At 44.3% G+C, this 24,727-nt stretch overlaps 1 protein-coding gene across 5 annotated transcripts in view; it reads right to left on the minus strand.

Annotated features, from left to right (window-relative positions):
- LOC125687573 (spindlin-W) overlaps window positions 1–24,727 on the minus strand; it is a 141,381-nt gene that overhangs the window by 83,357 nt on the left and 33,297 nt on the right. The window lies entirely within an intron of this gene.

The following is a 24,727-nucleotide window of genomic DNA, read 5'->3' on the forward strand; positions in this document are numbered from 1 at the left end:
CCCTGTCATGGGCATAGATTGATCTAGTTAACTCCGAGACAGTTTTTTGTGGAGAAGGCGGGCAAAAGCTGCTTTTTAGCTTTTTGAACGAATATCTCTCTCTGCTCGTGGAGAGCTTTGTTGGGGAACTTTATCAGCAGTTCAGATTTGTGTGCTGAGAAACTTGACCTTGAAAGCCCAGGCGTACTGCCAATATTCTGGGATATTTGTAAACTTTGAGCACTACTTAGTCTGGGCAGTGTTTTTTCAGTTTTTTTTTTCTCCTCTTGTCAGCTTCCATTCATTAACCCCTTTTTAACAGCTAACAGTGATGAACCCACTCTTTATTGTGGGGGCACTGTGCAAGGGATTAAAAGCCATCATGTTCCTCATGACTTATTGGCCAATTATCAATGTCATGATTTCATGTTGTGGAATAGTGTTCATATATAAACAAATAAGGGCACTGATGGAGACACCTGCATGGTACCTATATGCAATGTGGTATGATTTGAATTTTGACATTTACATCCCAGATGGAATAGATAATTTTGCAAACAGCTACATCCCAACTGGAATAGCTAATCTTACAAACAACATGATGTTCAGACAACTTTCCAGGCTTTCTACTCAGTTTGTCACACGTTTTTTGAATGCCGAATTAATGCTCCATTTTGTGGGCATACTCCTGTGCATGTTATCAGTCTCCCTGAATGTATTCCTATGCATTCGTGGTATGTGGAAGGAGTCTCCTCCAAAACCGGAGAATGCTGACTGACAGGGAATATGGAGAGGTTAAGGAAAAATCTTAGAAGCATGGGGACCCACAATGTCATGGGATTTCACTCTCGAACACCTGTTGGATCCTGAGAAACTCAGCCAGTATTTGAGTCAGGGATGGTGTGATTTACATAGATCTAAGGAGGTATGACTTATTTGGGGTTTGGCTTGTGTTTTCCACGTCCTATATAATACTATTCTGGAGAGAGAGAGTTTCCCAGCTGAGGTTCAAGCCAAAGGGGAAAATCCCCAACTCAAATCTAATCAATCACAGGAGACACCAGTAACAATGTCATTTGCCCCTGTGGAAGGCAAGAAATGGAAATGTGTGTCCTCACATCTGGAAAGGAAAAAATAAGCAGAGGAGGAGGTAAAGGAAGATCCAGGCAAGGGCCCCTCCTCAGAACCACCACCATCGCGAAAGGCAAAAGAAAAAACTAAGAGACATGCAGAAGAGAGTGATGAAGAGGAAATCTCTATTACTACTCATTGGCCTCTGAAGATGACTGAAATCCAAGGTTCAATAAAGGAGTTTACACAGCGCCCTAACAAAACTTTCATTTCCTGGTTGCTTCACTGTTGGGACAGTGGGGCCAATAGCTTGTCTCTGGATGGTAATGAAGCTCACCAACTAGGTGCCATTGCCAGAGATCCAGCTATTGACAGAGGGATTAGTCGATGTTTGGATGGGGCTGCCACCCTCTTGGGAACAAGTGTTAATAGCTGTGAAGGAAAGGTATCCCTTCAAAAACGGCTTGAAGATTGTGATGAAAAAATGGGATACAGTTGAAAAGGGTATCCAGTATTTGAGGGAAATAGGCGTGGTGGAAATGTTGTATGATCCTAACTTTGTTCCTAACGACCCACGCCAAGACCGCGACCCTGAAAAAGTGATGATGACACCTGATATATGGCAGACACTCACAACAACAGCACCAGAAAAATACGCTGCTACACTAGCAGCAACATTTGACAGATAACAGGACCAACAGAGAAGACCCTTAGTTTTTCAGTTGATTCTTATGCTCCAAAGCTATGAACAACAGCTACCCCCAACTCACGCTACCATTTCCACCATCTCACAAGTAACGGACCAACTGAATGAAGTGCCAGAGCAAATGTCTCTATTGATTAATCGTGACAAAGATGTAGTGATATCAGAAATGCTTGATGAAGATCAGGATAATCAAAAGAGTCTAATGAAGGAGCTGATCAAACTAATGTGAATCCAACTAATTACAGATGATGAACCCTCCTTCTCACGTGCACCATCAAAAATCTCATCTATTAAAGGCAAAAGCTTTCTGGCTCATGTAAGGAATACTACATCGCAAATTGTCTTGTGGTGTTACCTATGTGACCATAGAGAAGGCAGGAGGAAGTGGCACCGTGAACCTACTCCTGTACTATGAGCACAGGTGAATTACAAAACAGATTGATCACCAGAGCAGTTGCTCCAGTTACCACAGGTAATGAATAGAGGGGACCTTTCCTCAGCTGATGGAGGAAAGGGATAATAAATTTTATTGGATTGAATGGATTCGATTGCCTGGCACATCAGAACCAATGAAATATAAGGCATTGGTGGACACTGGTGCACAGTGCACTCTGATGCCCTCGAGTCATGAAGGGACAGAATCAATCCATATTTCTGGAGTGACCGGGGGCTCTCAAGAATTCACTGTGTTGGAGGCTGAGATAAGCCTCACTGGTAAGGACTGGCAAAAACATCCTACTGTGATGGGCCCAGGGGCTCCATGTATACTAGGTATTGATTATCTCAGAAGGAGGCATTTCAGGGATCCTAAGGGGTATCGATGGGCCTTTGGAATAGCTACTGTGGACACAGACAACACTAAGCAGTTGTCTGCTTTGCCTGGCCTGTCAGAAGATCCGTCTGTTGTGGGGCTGCTGCGAGTAAAAGAGCAACAGGTACCGATTGCTACAAAAATGGTGCACAGGCGGCAGTACCGCACCAACAGGGATTCCTTGCTCCCCATTCATAAGTTGATTTGTCAACTAGAGAGCCAGGGAGTGATCAGCAAAACTCACTCGCCTTTTAACAGCCCTATATGGCCCGTGCATAAAGCCAGTGGAGAATGGAGGCTGACGGTGGACTACCGTGGCCTGAATGAAGTCACACCCCCACTGAGTGCTGCTGTGCCGGACATGTTAGAACTCCAGTATGAACTGGAGTCAAAAATGGCCAAATGGTATGCCATCATTGACATTGCTAATGCCTTCTTTTCCATTCCTTTGGCCAAAGAATGTAAGCCACAGTTTGCTTTCACATGGAGGGGCGTTCAGTATACCTGGAACCGTTTGCCCCAGGGGTGGAAACACAGCACCTGCAGTACACTGATGACATCATTGTGTGGGGCAATACAGCAGAAGAAGTCTTCACGAAATGAGAGCGAATAATCCAAATTCTTCTGAGTGCTGGTTTTGCTATTAAGCAAAGCAAAGTGAAAGGACCTGCCCAGGAGATTCAGTTCCTAGGTATAAAGTGGCAACATGGCTGTCGTCACATCCCGACAGATGTGATCGACAAAACAACTGCTATGTCTCCACCCAATAGCAAAAGAGAGACACAATCTTTTCTGGGTGCAGTGGGCTTTTTGAGAATGCGTGTTCCAAACTACAGCCTCATTGTAAGCCCCCTTTATTATGTGACACGAATGAGAAATTAGTTTACATGGGGCCCTGAGCAGCAGCAAGCTTTTGAACAGATTAAACAGGAGATAGCCCATGCCGTGGCCCTAGGGCCAGTATGGAAGGGACAGGGTATAAAGAACATCCTCTATACTGCTGCTGGAGAGAAAGGTCCCACTTGGAGTTTGTGGCAAAGAGCCTCAGGAGAGACCCGAGGCCGACCCCTGGGATTCTGGAGTCGAGCCTACAGGGGGTCGAAAGAGGGCTACACTCCAACTGAAAAGGAGATCTTAGCCACGTATGAGGGGGTTTGGGCTGCTTCTGAAGTAATCGGCACTGAAACACAGCTCCTTCTGGCACCTCGACTGCCAGTGCTGAACTGGATGTTTAAAGAAAAGGTTCCCTCCACCCATCGTGCTACTGATGCCACTTGGAGTAAGTGGATTGCACTGATTACACAACGAGCACGGATGGGGAACCACAGCTGTCCAGGAATCCTAGAGGTCATCATGGACTGGCCTGAAGGTAAAAGGTTTGGAACACCAGCAGGAGAAGAAGTATCACGTGCTAAAGAAGCCCCACCATACAATGAACTACCAGAGAACGAAAAGAAATATGCCCTGTTCACAGATGGATCGTGTCGTATTGTGGGGAAGCATCGCAGATGGAAATCTGCTGTGTGGAGCCCCACACGACAAGTTGCAGAGGCCACTGAAAAAAAAAGGAGAATCAAGCCAATTTGCAGAGGTGAAAGCTGTCCAACAATGGCAAAAGTACAAATATGCGGAGGCATGGCAGGTTGATTATATCACCTTGCCATGATCTCGCAATGGTAAGCATTATGTACTTACTATGGTGGAGGCAACCACTGGGTGGCTCGAAGCATATGCAGTACCCCATGCTACTGCACGAAACACCGTATTGGGTCCCGAGAAACAAGTCTTGTGGCGACATGGCACCCCAGAAAGAATTGAGTCAGATAATGGGACTCATTTCAAAAATTCTCTTGTAAATAATTGGGCCAAAGATCATGGCATCGAGTGGATTTACCGTATTCCCTATCATGCACCAGCCTCTGGTAAAATTGAACGATACAATGGATTGTTAAAAACTATGCTAAAAGCACTGAGTGGCGGAACATTTAAGCACTGGGAGAAGTATTTGGCAGAAGCCACCTGGTTAGTCAATACCAGAGGATCTATCAATCGTGATGGTCCTAACCAATCCAGTTCCGTACATACCGTAGAGGGAGATAAAGTCCCCGTTGTACATGTAAAGAACATGTTAGGAAAGGCAGTTTGGGTTCTTCCAGCTTCTGGAAAGGGCAAACCTCTCTGTGGTACAGTTTTTGCCCAGGGACCAGGATGCACTTGGTGGGTAATGCAGTAGAATGGGGTTGTCCAATGTGTACCACACGGAAACTTGATGCCGGGGGAGTGCAGTTACTAATTCGATGTATATAGCCATGTGTGAGTAATGCATTTTAATCATTTTTTGTTTGTTTGTATATATGTATATGTATATTAAGCATGATGTAACGATGTAGAGTAAGGGGTGGAATGTCATGGTTCTATGGTTTTTTGTTTGTTTGTTTTGGGGTTTCAGTATTCCACATCAAAACATCATGTAGTGTACAAGGTATTAAAGTGTTAATGCCCCAATTCCAGGTACCTATCCCTGTATATTACAGAAGTCATGGGATCTGGCCCTTCGGGGTGGAGGGGGTGCTCTCTTGCTGCCTTGCAGTGGGTGCTGGAGGGTGCTTTCCTAGCCGTTCCAAGCTTTTCAGGTTTGACTCGGTCCTGGGAACTCTCTCTCTCTCATCTTGTCTGATTTATTAATCTGAATTTCAATTAAATTGTATTATATTGTGTTATCTTGTATCCCCATATCATAGTAAAACAAGTTTTCCTCCATAGATTGTTGCCGCTGCTCTTTTCCTCCCTCCCTTCCTTCCTTCCTTCCTTCCTTCCTTCCTTCCTTCCTTCCTTCCTTCCTTCCTTCCTTCCTTCCTTCCTTCCTTCCTTCCTTCCTTCCTTCCTTCCTTCCTTCCTTCCTTCCTTCCTTCCTTCCCATTTTTGTGGGACTGAGGTGGGGGGGGAGGGCAGAGGCCTGTCGCCCCTGTCACGGACATAGATTGATCTGGTCAACTCCGTGACATTGCCCTGGGACCAGGGTCCACTTGGTGGGTGATGCATTAAAACAGGGTTGTTCAATGTGTACCACAAGGAAATTTGATGTTGGGGGAGTGCAGTCAGTAATTCTATGTATATATATGTATATAGACATGTGTGTAATGCTTTTTAATCATTGTTTGTTTGTATATCTGTATATATTTATATATAAAGCATGATGTAGTGATGTAGAATGGGTGGAATGTCACTGGCATAGATTGATCTAGTTAACTCCGTGACACTACTTTAAGAACCCTGCCTGAAAATAGAAGAAACTGCCTTACCTTCACCAGAGGTAAGGCAGAGGCCAACTGCTTGCATTTGTTAGGAACAAAGCACTTCACACCCACGTAACAGAATTACTTCTTTTGCAGATATAGTTTTGTTTGTTGTTTGGTTGTTTTTTTTTTCAAGTAGAAAAAGATCCCAATGCTTAAAAGGCGGAAAACCCACAGATTCCACTGCAACACTCAAACCATTAATTAAATACATTAGCTTAAAGGAAGATCTGCAAAAAATCATTGGTGATTTGCAACACAGTTTCAAGAATCTGATTTGTTTAATCACATTTTTCTATATTAGAGAGATTTGTGGGGACACCATTTTCAAGTCTTTTCCAAGGTTGAAGTTACAGACATTTGTTATCGCCTACTATTTTATATTATTGTTTCTGGACTGTGTCATGGTTTTATGATTTTTGGTTATCAGTATTTCACACCATAACATCATGTAATGCTCTGGGGGTTTGACTGCTGATGCTCAAGTTCCAGGTGCCTGTCTGAAGGAGAAGAACTACATTTCCCCAGGAGACTTTGTGGTCAGCGAGGAGATATAACTCCTGCCAAGGTCACCTGATGCTCTCTTCTTCGCCTGCTCTGCTTCACCTGCGCTTCTCCATCTGCTCTGCTCCATATGTTTTTCTTCATCTGCTCAACTGGACTGCACTCCTCACCTCAGCGTTGCGGTGAGGCCTATCCACCTTTCAGACAAACTCTGTCTCTCTCATTATATTTTGCTGTTATTACATTTAGCAAATTAGTTTGTTCCACCTCAGATTGTTGCCACTGTTTTCAATTATTTTGGGGTCATGCTGTTGATTTTGACAAAAGGGTCAAGAATAGAGGAACATCCATAACTATTGACCCAGCTGTGGGAAAAGGTGTACCTTATGTTTATGCCTTGCTGAAGGAATGAATATACAAGAATATGCCCTGTGGTGTGCTGAAAATTGCATTTACTAACACTTTGCCAATTATTTTGTGTTCATTCTTTTATACTTTATGTTGGGTTGAGCCATATATTTACTCCTCTCTATGTATAAAATAAAAGGAAACAAAGGGGGGTACCTACTGGGGGGGGTGGGGGGGGTGGCTGATAGGCGAATCGAGAAGAATGTGAACCCTGAGTACCTCAGCCAATGGGGAAAGGGCTCACTAGCATTGAAGTACAGGGATAAAAGAGGGGCTGTGTCCCCCAGTACTTTGAGAGACCCCACAGGGGTATGCCCCAGTGGACTCTCCCTTTATTCGAATAAGGAAAGCTGAAGATTCTCCTCCTCTGTCTCTTTTGGGGATAAAGATGATTGAGCAAGCTCATTGGAGCAGAAATTTTCCTAGCATTTACTTGTTAGTTTCACACTGGCAGTTCTGAAGGCATTAAATAAGGATGGATAAAATGAGATTTTATGAAGATTAAATTATGTACTTTGATAACATCTTGAATTTTAAAGTATATAACATTTTGAAGTCCTGTTTGACATATTAAAATAAACCAGAAAAAAATATATAACTTAAATACTTTAAGTAACGTTTTGTAATAAAAGGTTAAGAGTTTTGTGGATTGATTTTTTCTTGATAATTTTCCATATTAAGGATTTAGAAATTTTACATGATAGCATTAAATGTGCTGTTGTCGTTCATAATATTTATAAGTCTAAGAATGCCATGTTTCACACAAAATAAATTTTTAATGTGCTTCTGACGTACTAAGTAATAACAAGTCATACTGTAATGGAAAAATGGAAATTCCTTGTAATAAAGATGTACAAAAAATGACTTATGGAGCAATCAGCTTCTGAAGAGAATTCTTTCAACAGCACTACAGTTCAGTATTTGATCAATTTAAAAGTGAGAAACTACCAAGTCACTTTGAAATGCTTCATGAGAAGATATGAAAGTCAGCCTTTTTAATAAGTTTTGTGAACCAATTCTAAAAATCCTACTTTCTTCTTTCATACAGCAAATACAACCCAGGAAGCTTTTCTGGATAAAAAATGACAAATCCAGAAAACACTATAATAGTCTTTACAGACTACCAGTAACTTCTCCAGAAGTGTCACAGCCTACCAGTTAGGCACTGATCAGAGCTCCACACCTGACTGCACAGGTCACCAGCAGATCAGTTAAAGGAAGGAAAAGGACCCTGTCACAGGTTGAAAAGTTAATCACTTGACACCCCTCCCTCCCCTTGGGAGAAGGGAAGGGAAGGAAGGAAGAGGGAAAAACCCAATTGAGATAGGAGAAACTAATGTATTAAAAGGAATGTGAGATAATACAGAATAATTAAGAGTAATAAAAAAAATAAAAAATAAAACTGGAGGAGAGAGAGAGTCTGTCTGAATCTTTATTGGCAGGCTCTCCACCACTCACCTCATGGAAAAGACCAGAGAGCTCTTCCCCTATCCCCTGGAATCAGAAATCATGTGGAGGCTCCTGGGAAATGCAGTACATCCCAGTGTATCTTTCTCTTGGAGAGTCAGAACTCATATAAGACTGTGAGATAAACAGGAAACACAGCTCCGCAGTGTACTGTCACTATGCACCTAACAGCCTGTTGCATGATGTTACGATATGGAATGCTGATAAAATCAGGAGAATTATTCTCAGATTAAGAAGGTGCCTTCCACATGGAAAGTTGAACAGACCACCTCTGTGGGAATTCAGGAAAGAATATTCAGAGCAGAAGCTGCAGAACAAGATAAACAGCATGAGAAAGGAATGCTGAAAACTAAGGACACCTCCAGGAATATCTGTGTGGAATGTTTTGTCGACATGTAAAGGGGGTGGGAAAGTTACAAGAGAGATCTTGAGAATGTATATAAGGGATGTCAGAACCTGTAATAAACGATTTGGATTGTTCACATCTGAATTCATGCCTCAGACGCTGCAAATGGTGCCCATCGTGTAGCAACAATCAAGCCAAGGCTGAATGAGCCCAGTGCGGCAGCACCACCCGACTGAACCACAAAAAGATTATTTTCCTCACTCATCACCAATCTGCAGGACAGAAGGTGAGCAGTCGGGAACCACGGGGAGTTCGCTAAAGCAAAGGAGCAACAGGTAAATCGTGAAGTATTACAGAGAATTTTAAAGTTTCAGAATCGACCTGTATCTACCTCAGCATTAGTTACTTTTATTGATTGGATAAGAAAATATGTCCCTGAATTTCTGATAACTGGGTTTTGAAGGTGCGGTTTGGGACAAAATTGACACAAAACTCTGGGACGTTACTACTACTGCAGACAAGGCTGCTGCTTAAGCATTCACCTGTTTAAACATCGGAAGCGCTCAAACAAATCCGAAAAGAAAAGGCAAACTATTCCCTACCGTTCCCCATCGCCCTCCGCTCCACCCTCTCCGCTGCCTCTCGGCGCGGGAGGCAGCTCCTGCCCGGTCCCGGCCCGCGCCTCCCACCTCACTCCCCCCGGCCGGGGAAAAGGAAAACCGAAGCCCCCGGAGAGCGCCGCCACCGCTGCGAGGAACCCGCAGCACCGCGGTCGCAACCCGCCCCGGAGCACCCCTGCCGCGCAGCTGCACCCCCTCGCCCACCTCCCGCTGCGCCGCTTTTGCTTCCAGCATGTAATTTGGTTAAAGACTACGGTGAGAAAATGAGAGAAATGCAGAAGAGAGGCATTATTACGAGGTGATACTGACACGTTGCAAGCCTTTCCTGTGATGTGCAAATCAGCCCCCACGGAGGGAATCCCTGCTTTAAGAGGAGCTAAGGAAGTCAGTGAAAGATTATGGAATTCAGTCTACCTTTATGTATAATCTTTTGGTTGCAACCGGTTACAGCTATGTTATGACTTCTCATGACTGGAAAATTTTGTTATGAATGATTCTATCTCCCATGCAATATACTGTGTTTATGACTGAGTACCTAGATCAGGCTACTGCCCAGATGATGAATAATTTGACCATGTTGATGGGCGGCCCCTTGATCTGCTGAAAATGGGAAGAAGAGTGCAAGACCGTGCACTATGACAACAAATACAGTCCTGAATCAGCCAGCCACCACCTGGCCAACTCAGTCAGACCAGCCATCCCAGACAACACAGGAGTGGACTTGGCCACCGCCCAGTCAGTGATGCTGACTGATAGCACCATGACTCTTATTCCAACTGATATAATGGGCCCCCTTGGAAACAGGCATAACGCCCTCTTGTTAGGGCGTTCTTCTGTAACATGGATGGGACTTTTAATTTACCAAGAGTTCTGGATGCTATACTGCTCATCTGTCAGGCAGTACAATCTATTGGTTTACAAATAGCTGAAGAAAAAGTGCAACTCAGCTCTCCATGTAAATATTTAGAATGGAAAATTGCATCTCATGACATTCAGCCACAAACCCTCAAAATAGTACCCCATGTGCAGATGTTAAATGATCTGAAAAAATTATTAGGAACCGTCAACTGGTTGTGAACACTTTGGGGTATTACTACTCAAGAGCTACACCCTCTACTCAAAGGAGACCCAGATCTAACGTCTGAACAACAATTGAACAACAATTAACACAGGAAGTACTTCAATGCTTAGACTCTGTAATAACATCATTGCAACATCAATACAGCCATCATGTTTGCTTATCACTCCTGATATATCTTACAATAATATCAAACTCTTGAATGTTTCACTTTCACATGTTCTGTAATCAGATGCTGTTAGTGTATTTACAGATGGCTCCAGCAAGACAAACCAAGTGTTGGTTATCTGTCATGTGACTGTTACATGATGGCAGTCAGATGTGCATATTGTCAATGGGTCACCTCACGTTGTAGAACATACTGTGGTGGCTCGAGCTTTTCAAATTTTTGAAGAACAAAAGCTTAATTTAATAACTGACTCTTTGTATGATATAGGTATTTTTCAGCAGATTGAAGGATCTTTCCTGAAGGAAGTTAGCAACCCTGCCTTTTTTGCATCGCTCAAGCGACCGTACTCTTCTTTATTTTATTACGCATATTCAATCACACACTACATTGCCTGGTCTGTTAACTGAGGGCAATTGTAAAGCTGATCAAGCCACAGTCGCATTTGCTACCCCTCAATTATTTCAGCAAGGACAACTCTCCCATCAATTTTTCCATCAGAATAGGAGAGCCTAAAAATAAACAATTCCAACTGACAGTGGATCAAACCCATAACATTATTCTAACGTGCCCAGACTGCCGGGCAATTTATTTGCTTACACTGTTATTTGCTTACACTGCTATGGAGATCACACATACTATAAAAACAGATAATGGACCTGCATATACTTCTAAGGCCACTCAAATTTTCCTCCAGGAATGGGGGGTTAGACATGTTCCTCAATCTCCCTCTGGACAAGATTATCATTGAACGTGCTCATCAAACACTGAAATGTACTCTTAACCAAAAAGGGGGAGTATGGGAGACACACCACAAGAGAGATTATGTAAGGCTTTGCTTGTGCTGAATTTTCTAAATCACAATCATACAGATACAACTCAAGTAGACTGTCATTTTAGGGCCTCCCCAGTGCTCAAGGAACAGTCAATGGTTAACGTTCGGAATATGGCCACAGGGCACTGAGAAGGTCCCTTACCATTAATGACTTGGGGTCATGGATATGCTTGTGTTTCCACAGGGACTGGCCCTACTTGGGTTCCAGCATGATACATTTGGCCTCATCTCAAGGCAGAAAATAGCTTCCAGCCCTCATAATGATTGGGATTGTGTGTTTCTTACTTGTTTGTATTGTTTTGCAATTAGTAGTGTCATGCTTTTATGATTTTTGTTATCGATATTCCACATCATAATGTATAGTGCACTGGGAGTTAAAGAGTTAATGCTTCAGTTCTGTGGACTGCCAATTTTCTGGGTACCTGGTTCTCAGAAGAGAAGAACTACAGACCCCAGAGGACTTTGTGTTCAGAGGGAGAGACAAAACTGCTCACTAGTCACGAGACTGCTGTCTTTTTTGGCTGTTCGTCTCAGAGTGCATTGCTGGAATCTATGGGAATAACTCTTTTAGTGTAATTTCACCACCCCATTATCAGCAACGCCCAGTCATGATGCTATTATCCTACCAATTAGCCTTTTCTTAATTTGCGGAGACAGAACCTGGAAAGGAATCCCAGGCAAAGCTAACACAGGACCTTGTACTGTAGAACAATCATGTCTCTTTCATCCCACTAATCAGGATTTTAAAAATATGACCATGCATCACTTGAGACAAAGGCGTATGCTATCTTACTTTGATTCAACATGTGATTCTAATATAGAATTCTGGGATGCTGCCCAGAAGATTTTTTGGTTCATTGGTCTCTTCAATTGGCACCTATGTCAGGGACCTAAAGGCCCCTCACTGGAGAATGATCCTGAGATGGAACAAAGTATTCTGACAGTTTTAAGGGAACTAATATATAGTACACTTGCCTAGGGAGTTTCTGTTTCCCGCTTACGGGGGTTATCTAAAATGTGTGCCTGTGTGTGTCTATGTTGATTAAAACTCATAACCCTCTGTGCTGCTCTGAGTGCATAGTTGGCTTGCCTCTGCTACTGAGACATCCTGTCTCTCAGATTAAAACATACCCTGAAACAGCACTGCTCAAGCTTTATCCACACTCACCAAGTTAGGATGTTAGCTGGCTAAGGAAAGCAATGCCACTAGTGATGCTCTAACAGGCTTGCCCACTGGTACTGATTCTATCCAACATGTAACTTTACAAAGTCATGGGGCCATTGATTTTCTATTATTAGCCCAAGGGCTTGGTTGTCAGGATTTTAAAGGCATGCGTTGTATGAATCTTAGTGATCATTCAAAATCAATACATCACAGTATACAAAAGTTGAAGACCCTCTCCAATCAGTTACAGATACACACAGAATGGGACCCTCTGGGATTCTTTTTCAGGTTGCAGGAACTTGGGCCATGGGCCAAACATGTGTTCATTCTTTTCTTAATGGGTTTAGTAGCATTTCTTGCCATTGTGCTATGTTTGCTTTGTCACTTGTTTTCAGCGTGTTTCAATCAAAGCCTCTATTGAGTTTTGATAACCTAAATGCATATGGCAATGATGTTACAGTGCTATACAAAATGAAGGAGAAAGCTCCAAGTCAGGCAGTTGGGATGCCATGTACGAGGCATGATTATATTATGAATATGACTAGTGCTATTATTTTGTAATATGTTAATAGTTCGTTAATAAAAAAAAGGGGGAAATGTGGGAATACAAGAAAGAATATTCAGAGCAGAAGCTGCAGAACAAGATAAACAGCATGAGAAAGGAATGCTGAAAACAAAGGACACCTCCAGGAATATCTGTGTGGAATGTTTTGTTGAAATGTTGTCATGGTTTTGTGATTTTTGGCTTTTGGTATTCCACATCATAACATCATGTGGCGCACTGGGACTTTAACTGTCAATGCTCAAGTCCTGGGTACCTGCCCTGAAGAGAAGAAGAACTACATTCCCCAGGGGACCTTGCGGTCAGGGAGAGGAGGTTTAACTCCTGGCAAGGTCACCTGATGCTCTTTTCTCACCTGCCCTTCGTCGTGGGCGCTGCTCCCGTCTCCCTGCTGCTCAACTGAACTGTGCATCTCACCTCAGCGTTGTGGTGAGGCCTGTCCACCTTTCGGACATTCTCTCTCTCATTATATTTGATTTATTAGCTTCAATTCTGATTATATTGTATTATAGTGTGTTATCTTGCATTCCGATAATATACTTAGTAAAATAGTTTGTTTCTCCTCAGATCGGTGCCGCTGTTTTTAATTATTTTGGGGTCCACAGTGTAGTTAACAAAATACGCAAGTTAGAGATGTAGTCAACAAAATACGTAAGTTAGAGATGTAGTCAACAAAATACGTAAAGCGGGGGCTGTCAAGGTCATCAGGCATAACCAGGCGTAATCTGTGTGGGCCCCTTGTGTGGTTAGCGAATACGTGAAAAGGGGGCTGTAACAGTCATCAGGCTCTGCGGGGGCTCCTTGACTCATGAGAAACCATGATGAGACATGGCAAGACAAGACATGCCACATGTCTATTGGACACAGATAACCGTAGCAAGGGTGATTGGTAGCACTGTGATATAAGGGACAACTATAAGAAGAGTGTGTTGCTTGCAATAAATGCCATTTGCCGCTCACCACATTGGTGTCATAAAGCGTGTGATTTGGCCGGGGCTGTCTGAGCACTTCACGACGGGACATTAATCAGAGGTTGCCAAAGCAAAGGCAACAAGTGGTGACCCCGACGTGATAATGCCACGTCCCAGTCGTGAATGTGTGACAGCCGGTTGCACGACGGACGCAGGAGCCCGCGGCGGTAAGGCGGCGGAAGAGCCGGAGGGACTGATCCCCCTGGGGCTGTGAGCGCAGCTGCGAAGTTATCCCACAGCGGTAGACTTGTGGAAGGTGGAGGGCTGATCACCCTGGACAACCATGGAATCCGTCATTAAGGTATTGCATCAAGCTTGTAAGGACTATTTCGGTGAGGATGCTCCTTCTGAGAAGGACATTGCCGCTGTACTTACTCGCCTGGAAGAGGAGTGGAATCTTCCCTCCCCTCAGGGCATTTTAGACCCCACTAGATGGGATGCATTTACATCCGCGCTTGCGCAGCGTGCGATAGAGGAGCAGAAAGTTGCAGAGCTTAAAATTTGGGGGTTGGTCCTCGGCGCTCTCCGAGCCGCGAGAGAAGAAGATAGAATTCCTGAAGCTGCGCGCGTTATGATGGGTTTGGAATTTAATAACACCGTGAGAAACGGCGCGGGAAGCGTACTTTCTTGCAGGTCCCCTGAGGAAGAGAACACCGCAAATATGCCCTCAGCTATGGCGACTAACATCTCGTCCGCACCTTCAGCACCCCCTTCTGCTCCCCTCTCGGCTCCAGCTTCTCATAAACAAATAGAAGAAGACTGCGCTGAACTGTCTGCACTTTTATCTTGCAAAACGGCTCAAGTGCAGGAATCCAAGGTCGCTGAAACTCCCCAGCCGTATCCAGGACAACCGCTGTATCCTTCTCTGTGTAACCTAACACCACCTGTGGGGGCAGGGAAAAAAGTGAGCTGGGATGGGACACTTGCTGTCTCCTCTCAGGAGGTGGAATGCAGTAACACCCAGGGGGGTGGGGACTGCGGGAAAGGCCTGGGTACGGATTGGTCAAAAGTTAGGGAGGTAGTAGAAGAAAAAACAGCAGAGAGAAAGGGAAGCGATGTAAGTTACAGGCGCTGGGATGATAGTGTCCGGCCAGCACTGTCCACCCTGACTGCGTCTGAAGGTGTAGGTGGCGTCCGGCTGGCGCCCTCTGCTCAGGTTGCACCCGACGGAGAAAGAAATAACGATAGTCTCCGGACCCACTCTCTGCCACAGTGTTCAGGCCCACTGACTCGACCCACACATCCTTCTACAAGATTGAGTGCGTATGCAACCAATCAGAAGCCTCTACAACAGTCAGTGCTTGATCAAAGGGATATGGGCACAGTGGGAGCAGTGCGGAGCCCGCAGCTTCCAGCTGTGACTGAAAAGGATAGCGAAAGGAGAGAGGTGAATTTGCATTTAGGAGTTAAGAGAGATGCACTAACAGATGGTGAGAAGTTTAGATCTAGCCTGATAGAGGAAGGAAGAGTACTGGAGATCTTTCTGATAGTAGGGAACGATAACAGAGGCCCGGAAGAGGTATCCCTCGATCTGAAAGACATCACACACCTGATAGATTGTGCAGAGCAACGGGGATTGAAATCACTCCTCACTTTAAATGCATTAGAAGTCCTGACAGCATCAGGCCTTCTCTTTCCTCATGTAACAAACCTGATGTGCATGGTGCTTAAGCCAGTGCAGTATGCATTGTGGGCATCAGAATGGGTTCCCTTCAGGGACAGGTGGCCAGATTGAGGCCTGGAGAACAAGCAATTCCATACAGCTGGTTTGTGAGAGCAATGCTCTCAAAGCCTGAGACATCTGCCTTGATATTGAACAAATGTTTGTCATTTTTGAGGTACACTCCAACAGGTACCTAAGACAATGTTGGTATATATTGGGAAAGGTTGTGTTTGTACAAGGATCTTTGTAATTTCATACTCATAGATAGTGCCACTAGAGCTATCAGCAATCGCTCTAATCTCTAACCTCTCTGTCTATAACTTTACTAGTATTGTAGGATGTGGCTTTAATTAGTGTCGGTGACATCACATCAGTTCTTGCAGGATAATTATACGGTGATTAAAGACCTATCACCTACTCCAAGTGGGATGAATCTCGTTTTGGCTTACCAAGGAAGGACATTGGTAAGGAAGCTTTTGCAACATGATGACCTGCACCAGTTGCTGAAACGTGTAAGAGACAATGGACAGAAAACCTTGATCACCATTCACCATGACACAGAAGAGATACATCGTGTCCTAGAGAGAGTAAAGAAGGACAGAGAACACCACTGATGGGAAGTGCTTCTGGGATGGTCCACCAAAGTGACGGGAATGTTTAAATCTGTTTAACTCTATTCGTTATTCAGTTGTAATTGTATTAGGTCTAATATTAATATGCTTTACACTTATAGTCATATTATATATAGGCATATAGGTATATTACATTTATAAGTATGGTTTAAGACATTAGGGTAGGATTATTTGGTGAATCGCGATGTAACGGGGCAAAAGGCTTAACCGAGAGGACAATGGCATGTATAGGCACAATGCGGGGATTTCGGGGTGTACGCGGTTAGGGTCCTCTTGAGTTGTAGTAGATTTGCTTGAGCTTAGGGAGGGGGAGATGTAGTCAACAAAATACGTAAAGCGGGGGCTGTCAAGGTCATCAGGCATAACCAGGCGTAATCTGTGTGGGCCCCTTGTGTGGTTAGCGAATACGTGAAAAGGGGGCTGTAACAGTCATCAGGCTCTGCGGGGGCTCCTTGACTCATGAGAAACCATGATGAGACATGGCAAGACAAGACATGCCACATGTCTATTGGACACAGATAACCGTAGCAAGGGTGATTGGTAGCACTGTGATATAAGGGACAACTATAAGAAGAGTGTGTTGCTTGCAATAAATGCCATTTGCCGCTCACCACATTGGTGTCATAAAGCGTGTGATTTGGCCGGGGCTGTCTGAGCACTTCACGACAGGACATTAATCAGAGGTTGCCGAAGCAAAGGCAACACCGCTGTTTCTTTTTTTTTCCGGAGGCGCGGATCTGCGGATCCCTCCACCCTGCTCGTCATGAACCAGGCCGAACCAGGCCGAACCAGGCCGAACCAGCCCGTAAACAGTTGACAAATGTAAAGGGGGGCGGAAAATTTACAAGAGGGAACTTGAGAATGTGTATAAGGGATGTTAGAACCTGCAATACACGATTTGAATCATTCACACATCTGAGTCTGTGCTTGAGACACTGCAAACCTTGCCACTGCAAGTTAAGATCATAGAATCATAGAATCATAGAATCACTAAGGTTGGAAAAGACCTAAAAGATCACCCAGTCCAACCGTTCACCTATTCCCAATAGCTCCTACTAAACCATGTCCCTCAACACAACATCCAGTCTTTCCTTGAACACCCCCAGGGTCGGTGATTCCACCACCTCCCTGGGCAGTCCATTCCAGTGCCTGACCACCCTTTCTGAAAAGTAATACTTCCTCATGTCCAGCCTGAATCTCCCCTGCCGTAGCTTGAAACCATTCCCTCTGGTCCTATCACTAATGACACGAGAGAAGAGGCCGACCCCCAGCTCACTACAACCTCCCTTCAGGAAGTTATAGAGAGCAATAAGGTCTCCCCTGAGCCTCCTCTTCTCCAGGCTGAACATTCCCAGCTCCTTCAGCCTCTTCTCATATGGCCTGTGTTCCAGACCCCTCACCAGCTTTGTTGCCCTCCTTTGAACACGTTCCAGGGCCTCAATGTCTTTCTTGCAGTGAGGGTCCCAAAACTGGACACAGTACTCGAGGTGCGGCCTCACTAGTGCTGAATATAGGGGAACAATCACCTCTCTGCTCCTGCTTGCAACACTGTTTCTGATGCAAGCCAGGATGCCATTGGCCTTCCTGGCCACCTGGGCACACTGTCGGCTCATGTTCAGCCGAGCATCAGTCAATACCCCCAGGTCCATTTCCTCTACGCAGTCCTCCAGCCACACCCCCCCAAGCCTGTAGCGTCGCCTGGGGTTGTTGTGGCCGAAGTGCAGGACCCGGCATTTGGCCTTGTTGAAACTCATCCCATTGGCTCCAGCCCAGCTCTCCAGCCTGTCCAGATCCCTCTGTAGGGCCTCGCTTCCCCCAGGCAGATCCACACTTCCAGCCAATTTGGTGTCATCTGCGAATTTACTGAGGGTGCACTCGATGCCCTCATCCAGGTCATCAATAAAGATATTGAAGAGGACAGGCCCCAGCACTGACCCCTGGGGAACACCACTCATGACTGGTCGCCAGCTGGATTTGACTCCATTCACCACCACATAGATAAGATAATTAAGCTGGCATAATATATAAAGCAACTTTTCTGGTAGGAATTTGCTTTGTAGGCTGTGAAGGATGGAAAAGTAATGTACATTTACAAATAGTATGGAAACTAGCTAATGTAACTAATTCCTCTGATTTCTGGGTATGCATGCAATTATAGAGGAACATGCAAACAGGGTATCTGTTAGCAGGAGTATTGTTGAACCTGACAGAAATAGGTAGGGTTGGCAACCCCAACAGTCCGGTGTGCTTTGATGTGGAATACAAAAATGAATCCAGCATTAAAAATGCACAATTTCCATTGCTTACAGTCTTATGGGGAGAGAATTGAACAAATAGTGCTTGGTTGAAGAAACTGGTTTTGATAATAGTTTTTGTTATTGCTGTATGTTTAATTGTGTGCGCAATGATACAGTGCTGCAATTATTGTTCTGATTGTTGTTGGAGAAAATTGTTATAGTGAGGGTTGTAGCGTGTTAGCTACAAACTCTCAAAAGAAAAGGCAGGATTGATGCAAGTGTGAGATACTATACAAAGACTCGTTTGTCTCAAACTCTGCCTGAGTTTTTGCAGGCCTTCCTGCTGGACAGACCTCACCTCTGCCTACACATGGTCTCCAGGGGCAACGAAGATAAGGGGAGCATCTCAGTTTATGTTACATTTTAGGCTGCTCCTGATATGAGATGAGGTGCCCTAAGGTGAGGGGCCCTGGTACTGAATGTGCAAAATGTAATTACCATGGGAAACCAGAGAAAGATTGGACAGTTTATAAGGACTTTACAAACAAAGGACTCACACCTTTTTCACCTTTTGTCTTTTTGCTGAAAACATCCCATCACCGACTGAGAGAGAATCTGAACCCCCCCCCCATCCTTGCTGCCTACCAGGAGATTCATGGAAACTGCAGTGGTGACTATCTCTGCTTTTCTATAATGAACTCCTGCTTTTATTTTCTATCTTTTTACTATTGCTTTCTTCTCACCCCTCTGTCATGGTTATATGATTTTTCTTATTGGTATTCTACACAATAACGTCATGTAGTGCACTGGGAGTTAGAGTTAATGTTCCAGTTCCGTGGATTGATAATAGTTCTGGGTATACCTTTCTCAGAAGAGAAGAACAACATCTCCCAGAAGACTTGCACTGTTCAGCTTTAGTTTTCTTTTAGAAATGGCCCCTTCTTTAACTGCTCATCTCTGCGGTGTGTGCTCCGTAGCCATCTCACCTTCAGCATTAGAGTAAGGCCTATGGTTTTTGGACACTCTCTCTCTAGTTTTATTAGATTTATTAGCTTCAGTTCCAATTATACTGTATTATATTGTGTTATCTTGCATTCTGATATGATATTTAGTAAATTAGTTTTCCCCCATAGCTTGTTGCCACTGTTCTGTTCTTTGTTCTTTCCCTACCTTTCCCTTTTTCCTCTTCCCCCTCTCCTGAGGTGTGGGTCGATGGGTCCCGCAGTCCCATTTAGTCATGGAACCAGACCAAACCAGCCCATAAACCATTGCCACCCAGCTTGTACTGCTAGTGGGGGTTGCCCTGACCCAGGTGCAAGATCTTGCACTTGAATTTATTGAACCTCATGAGGTTCTCCTGGACCCACCAGATGAGCCTGTTTAGGCATCTCTGAATGACATCTGTTTCAGGGTATGTTTGGATCCAAGAGACAGGATGTCTCAGGAGCAGAGGCAAGCAAGCATACACTCAAGGCAGCACAGAGAAGTAAGAGTTTTATTCAACACACACGCAGGCCTCCACTTAGATAAACCTAGTAGAGAGCCAGGGCCAGAGACTGCTGCTGTAAACAGCGTTACTTGGGAGGGGAGGGGAGGGGAGGGGAGGGGGAGGGGAGGGGAGGGGAGGGGAGGGGAGGGGAGGGGAGGGGAGGGGAGGGGAGGGGAAGGGAGGGGAGGGGAGGGGGGGGGCGGTGACACTGGAAGTGAGAATAGCCTTCATCTGCAGAAATTGAAGGAAAACCAAAATCCCGGTGTTAGCACTGGAAGCACTGGAAGCCTCCAGAGGGGCGAAGGTGAAACTGAAATATAATGTTAGTAGTTTATATAATGATGAGAGTTTGGAAAGTGAAAAAGGTTTGGGAAAGACACAGGCTGGGGAAGGCAAAGATGAGCAAGGTGTAACAGGGATGTCAGGACCAAAGAGACATGAGCGATATGAAAAAACTGAGGAACAGCGATAGCAAGGAAATTCAGGACCAGGATGCCTTTTTTTTTTTTATGCCTTTTTTTTTTTTGCCTGGTTTGTCAAAGTTATTTGCCTTTGAATAGGAAAACCCCAATACGGGGAAGAAAAAGACTCAGAAACCTGGACAGTGTTATCCAGGGTTGTGAGAACAGCCCAATGATTTTTGAGAACTGGTCAACTCGTGAGCCTGAGACTTGAGTCCCTCCATCATAGGGTGGAACTTTACTGCAGTACGTGTATGCCCAAACAACAAAAGAGGACTGTGTGCAATGGACTGTGAGTTTGTCGAATTTATCGGTTTAAACGATTATCAAGTTTCTCAACAGCAAGCCCAAGTGATCAAAAGGAAAGAAGCTATCTGCCAAACCCCTGAGCCCCAAACTGCCAAGGAACGATTTTTAGCAGTTCCTTCAATCATTTTGAGGACTCATTGTAATAAGCCAGCCTTTTCTTGGTCATCTAATGCATATGTAAACAGCTTGCTCCTTATGTATGTGCCTTTCTTGCCCTCCGGTATGCAGGCTAGGTGGTGTTGGAATCAAATGTTGTTTCTGCATTAGAATTGTGTAATATTATTTTTATTTTATGATCTCTGCTATCATAGTTCTTTTTGGGAGTCCCTCTACTTAACTTGGGGAAGATCTCTGATAAGTTTACATCATTTATCTCATAGACGAACCTTCCCAGGAACACACTCTGTATATAGGTGTATATATGTATATTTTGTCATACACACTGAAAGAATATCCTGCACAAGAGTAAACCAGAGAACAAGCCATGGCATGCCCGAGGAAGCGCCTGAAGAGACATTGGGAAGGCCTGACATCATCCCCCAGTGCTCTTTGTTTAACGATGATGACTTTAAAGAAAATCACCATATCAGTAGGACAAGGAGAGCTCCCCCAGACCTCTTGGAAACAACAAGATGACTACTGACTGGCACCAGATAACAAATAAATTAACAAGTAAATAGCAAATGTAAACCTTCTGATAAGATTGTGAACTTGGAGTACTCAGCCATTGGGGAAACAGGGGAGGGGGGGAGGCAAGGGGGAGAAAACAGGGTATAAAGGCTGTCATGTTGTGTCCATAGGCGCGCTCCTACTTGAGGGACGCCCGCCATTGCAATCGCGTATAAATTCTGCTTTTATCAGAGATACCATCCTGACAAAAATTACTTGGATTATTTCCAACAATTTGGGGGCTCGTCCGGGATTATTTAACTCTTTCCTTGGGGGTCAGTTGAGACTCTTTGAGTGTGTGTGACTGAGACGTGCTGTCAGTGCGAAGCGAGTGCTGAGTCCCAACCTGCGGTTCCGCTGTCCCGCAAGGGGCACAGCCAGGGACGGACGAAGCGGCTGTGTTGGTGAAAGGAAGAGTCTCAGGAGGGAACTGTTGGTGTGCGGTACCCTGTGCACTTGATGAAGTGCCAGCAGTACACCCCTATTAATCTGAGATAGGAGTATAGTACTCCTGAGGGATTGGGCCCAAAATCCAAGAATCAGAGTGTGGTAACCTGTGAGCTGGGGAGTTCACAGTAGCATTCTGGAGGGATGGGTAATAGGGGTTCCCGAGAGCAGGGGAAAAAGGTCCCCGGAATGGTGCCTAGAGATAGCCAGCCCCTTGGGGAAGTGTTTCAAAATTGGAAAATAATCCCAAAACTAGGAAAAGAACAGGGAAAAGATGTTTAAATACTGTATACAGTAGAGAGACACTACAGGGAAAATCATTATTTTGACCAAAATAGGAGTCTGACAAAAATTGGGCCTATCAGACTTTGTATTTATATGTAAACAGTAAGACTCCTTTTTCTGAAACAGAATTGGCTTAGGTCGCTTAATGAGTGCAAGAAGTAAAGAAATGTTCCTCGCGAGGAGTCCAAGTTCCAGGAGGAGTCCCAAGAAATGGGAAAGAGAAGCAGAAAGATCATAAATGGGATCCCTTAGATAACTACCCCCCTTTAATTTCTAAAGCAGTGCAATTTCTAAAGCGGCAGTGACCTCTCCAGAGGAGGAAAGTGGGTGCTGCTGATCTGTGCAGGGTCCTGGAGAGAGGATGCGCTCTCGATTACTGAGGGAGTTGGAGTAATGCAAATGGGACCTGGAGAGTTTTCCTTTCTCTAATACTAACCTTACTAATACTTCACTTTATCCTCTTAAGGCAGTCTTAGGTCAAAGGGAAATAGGGTATGGTAATGCCTGCTGTTTTTACTAGAAGAGAAGTTAGGAGTTGCAAGAAGAATTCCTTAACTGAGGATCCTATAAGTGTAGCAGAACAATTAGATCAATTTCTAGGGCCTAATTTCTACCCATGGATGGAAATGATGTTTATCATTGATATGTTTATTGGAGAAGGAGGTGGGCAGCTATGCAAGTGTGGGAAATGAATACAAAGGGAAGGTTGGGCTCTGGAGGGAGGCAGAGAGAGGAAGGATCCTGAGGATAAATTGTACTGATTATTGTCACTGTCTTTGTGATTGTTAAATGTTTATGTCGTGAAAGTGTTATGTTATGCTATGTCGTGTACGAGGCTGTTATGGAACAAGGGGTGTCTAAAGTGATACAAGAAGATCCCCTGGGTTGTATTTTGGCTCACTGGAGAAACATGGTTGGTGAGCCAGGGGGAATATTGAATAAGAAACCAGGAGCGCAAATGGAGTAACGGGACTAGTTTTATAATTGAGTATCCTAATCATGAGACCAAGTGCTGGGTGTTTGTGGAAGTTGAGGAATTGTGTTGTTTGACTGTGGATTTTGAAGGCACTGGGAGAAACTGTCTTAATGGTATGTGGAAATGCAATTGTTAATGGTATGTGGAAATGCTGTTGTTAATGGTATGTGGAAATTATGTGGAAATGCAGCTTTTAATGGTATGTGGAAATGCAGTTTTAATGGTATATGGAAATGCAGAAATGCAATTTTAATGGTATGTGGAAATGCAGTTGTTAATTGTATGTGGAAATGCAATTGCTAACGGTATGTGGAAATGCAATTTTTCATGGTATGTGGAAATTATGTGCAAATGCAATTTTAATGGTATGTGGAAATGCAGTTGTTAATGGTATGTGGAATTGCAATTGTTAATGGTATGTGGAATTGCAGTTAAGGGTACAAATAGTGGAATTGCGGAAAAAAAAACAAACAAAAAAAATGGAAAAAAGGTTAAGAAAACAGTGAGTTTGGGATATTAGAGTTGGGCTGGCACGAGAACACATCCCCGCACACCCCCCCACTGCGGCTTGTAAGAACAACTTGGAGTGAGAGAAAGAGCTGGGGGCCGGAGCCTCCCGCTGTGATGTGAAGGGTGCAGTGCTTGTGAATGGGGATGGGACGGACATTGGAAGTGAGAATAGCGTCATCTGCAGAGAGCTGGGGAAACCCGATATCCCAGTGTGAGAACTGGAAGCCTGGGGAGAGAAGGGGGTGAAACTGAAGTATAATGTTAGTAATGTCTGTGATGATGAGAGTTTGGAAAGTGAAAAGGGTTTGGGAAAAGCAAGCTGAGGAAGGCAAAGTTGAGCAAGGTTAACAGGGATGTCCCTTACCTAGAAGAAGAGGTAAGGGGAGCCTGGAAGGACTCAGGGAGAGTTCCACCCCCACAGGACCGAAAGCAGCAGGGGACGCAAGCTGAAGAGGTTTATTTTCTGGTACCTCTGGGTGCCTCTTACTCTGTGCTACATCAAGAACTGTTACCCGTAGATGATTTTCGTAATAGTTGTAGCAGCTACTGGCAAGAGAAGTTTACTTTTTTTTTTGGACCAATTAAATACAGGCTAGGAGAACAAGTAGGAATATATATATTCTTGTACATGCCAGGTTCTCCAAAACGATTATTTGGGCATGACATGTTAGAATAGTTGAATGTAGAGATCAAATTCAGAAGAGACAATTGGAGCTACTTGTCAAGCAAGACTAATGGACTGAAAATTTTAAGTCTGGCTTTAACACAAACTGGGAAAAGCAATGTTGTACTCCCAGAAGTTATGTAAATCCTAAATTGGGTATACACAGGATTGCAGGCATCAGGGATGCCTGGCAGAGCCAAAAATGCAGCCCAGTGAAAGTTAAGTTAAAGATGGGAGCCAGCCCAACCAGGGTAAAGCAATGCCCTTTGAGGATACAAGATTGTAGGAGGATAAAAGAAATAAAAATAACTTTTTGGATTTTGGATTACTAATTGGATAGAAATCCAAATACAACACCCAATCTTGCAAACGAAAAATTGGATGGCAAGAGCTATAGTTT

The sequence above is a fragment of the Lagopus muta genome (assembly GCF_023343835.1).
Source record: "Lagopus muta isolate bLagMut1 chromosome W unlocalized genomic scaffold, bLagMut1 primary SUPER_W_unloc_1, whole genome shotgun sequence".
Lineage (NCBI taxonomy): Eukaryota > Metazoa > Chordata > Aves > Galliformes > Phasianidae > Lagopus > Lagopus muta.